Genomic DNA, 2,304 nt, shown 5'->3' with positions numbered 1-2,304 from the left:
TACCGAGACTAATTTACTAAAATAGCTGGTTCCTCATGTTATGAAAAAATAGTCCCTCCCTCAGAACTTCTTCGTGTCCATATAATATATGGATGCGAAAATTTAGGGTAAAAAGAAATGAGCAGACCTGGTTACCCAACCATATGTCTCTTAGAGAAGACAAGAAAAACGAAGAGAGGAGATGGACATTTCCCAACTGAATCAACTTGCTTACAAACATAATCTTTAAAATATCTGCGATATTGTCTTGAGGCACAATAACCAAATCGAATGGTTGACTCTGTTACAACCACAGCATATGGAGCAGATCTTGGGGCTATCAGGAATGATGTCTTTGGGTTACAACCCAGATTTATCACATGTAAGGTGGAAAAACACAAGCACCAGAAAGAAACAATCTGGGTGCTCACTTTGGCAGCTCATGTACTAAACTTGAAATGATACAGAGATCACCACGGCCCCTGCACAAGGGTGACATGAAAACTGGTGAAGGATTTCATATTTTGGAAAATGGGGAGTTATTTTCTTTTATTGCATTTATTTTTTCATTGGTCTCCAGAGTATATCCTAGTGTTTCAAATGTGAAAGTTCTAAAGAAATGGTAAAGCACTTTTCAAATATAATGTACAGCCAGATGTGATTAGTTTTAGCTGTTTTCCTCCAAGGACAAGTGTTACCCCTTGTCATGGCTGCCTGGCTCCTTCGCACTCTCTGAAAGGACAAGAGGAGGCTCCAGGTGACTACGACTCTATGACATGACCTTTCTCTTAATCCAAGCTGGCCACCTCAGGGTTCTCTCTTACAGAAGCCTGAGACTTGAAACAGAGGCACAGACACCATGTCACCTGAGGGGAGTCATTTAAGGCAGCGCCAGGGAAGAGTTTTATAGGCTTCTGCTGCTGAGGTTCCCAGGGCTGCCCTGGTCCCTCCTCATGATGCTTTATATTCAGTTCTGCTGAGATTTAAGTAATGCTTAAATCCAGGATGCTTTTTATAACATCTCTTGTTTTCCTGAAGCCAAACCATTGATTCTGTAGATTACAACCAAAAAAATAACAAAACCAAACGAACCTAATCTTTCTTCCTTGCAGGACAAAAATATAGTAAGGAATTTACCAGGGTACTAAATGAGGAAGCAGGCTATAAGAGAAGACAATATTTATCCCCTTTACAATTTTGATAAGGCCTGGCCATGCTTCAGCCTCTGGAGCCATCACTGAGATTCGATAGAAAAGGCATGCAGAGGTTTCTGTGTTTCTGCAGTTGGCTGTGAAGACCTGACCTTTGATTCACCTCTTTCAAAGCTCACCATTACTTACATCTTTTTTTTTCCATAGAGAAAATGGACAATAAATCACATTCCCAGCAGAATGAGCGTATTTATTTGGTAATTTGAAAGTAATTATTGAAAATTCTGTTACTACATAGCAATTTGAGCTTATAAACTACTTTCAGATAAATCTTACATTTAATTCGCATGGACTATTTACGAGGTAAATACTTCTCGGTAAAAAGAAAATAGCAATGAATATTTACTCATTAAATTGATCATTTCATAATTAACTAGTATAAATAAAGTTTATTAACTTTTACTAATAATTTGTAGACTCCTAGAAATTTAAAAGGTAGAGATGGCAAAGCATATAATACCATTTCTAAAGTTAAGTTCAAAAAATAAAAAATAAATTCTACTTTTATAACAGCCAGAAAAGGAGTAGGCGGTTAAAAAAACCTTTAAAATAACCTTTAAATGGCTAAATTGGCTACAGGCATGTAACTCCTTTTTCAACCCTCCAACTCTCTTCCCATTGAAATTACCCCAGAAATAAAAATATAGGTGACAGGCTCTTCAGCATCTAAAATCCAAAATCTGGAAATTTCTACTATGTTTTCTTCACTGAAACATGGGTATTACCAGATTAAAAACTGAAGGTTAAAATAAAGTTTTAAAAATTTAAGGCAAAAGATAAAGTTATGATCTTCCTTCCCATATTTGACGGAGTTCCATTCAAAAACACCTCCAATTTGAACAGTCAGACACCAACAGAGAGGAAGAGTTGCGGACACCCTCTCAGAATTCCTCTCAACCCTATAGATGCTCCAGGGTTCACACAATCAATGTGCCCAGCAGACAGCTCTCAGAGTTTTCTTGTAGCGTGTTCTTCCCCCAGCATGGCTATCAGCATCATCTGGAGGTAAGCCAGAGTTAGGAAATTTCTATTAGAAAAAATAAAATCATTCCAATTTTTAAAACAAGAACCACTGGACTAAATTCATTGGTACCAATGACTTTGACTTGCTCCA

General features: G+C 37.4%; 1 non-coding gene across 1 annotated transcript; it reads left to right on the top strand.

The window, feature by feature from the left end:
* The first annotated feature begins 402 nt into the window (after nt 1–402).
* Nucleotides 403–506, top strand: LOC134371327 (U6 spliceosomal RNA). The gene has a single exon (XR_010022764.1). It is a non-coding gene; the product is annotated as a U6 spliceosomal RNA (small nuclear RNA).
* Nucleotides 507–2,304: the final 1,798 nt, after the last annotated feature.

Source organism: Cynocephalus volans, chromosome 2 (genome assembly GCF_027409185.1).
Source record: "Cynocephalus volans isolate mCynVol1 chromosome 2, mCynVol1.pri, whole genome shotgun sequence".
Taxonomy (NCBI): domain Eukaryota; kingdom Metazoa; phylum Chordata; class Mammalia; order Dermoptera; family Cynocephalidae; genus Cynocephalus; species Cynocephalus volans.
This window is presented reverse-complemented; position numbering and strand designations above follow the sequence as displayed.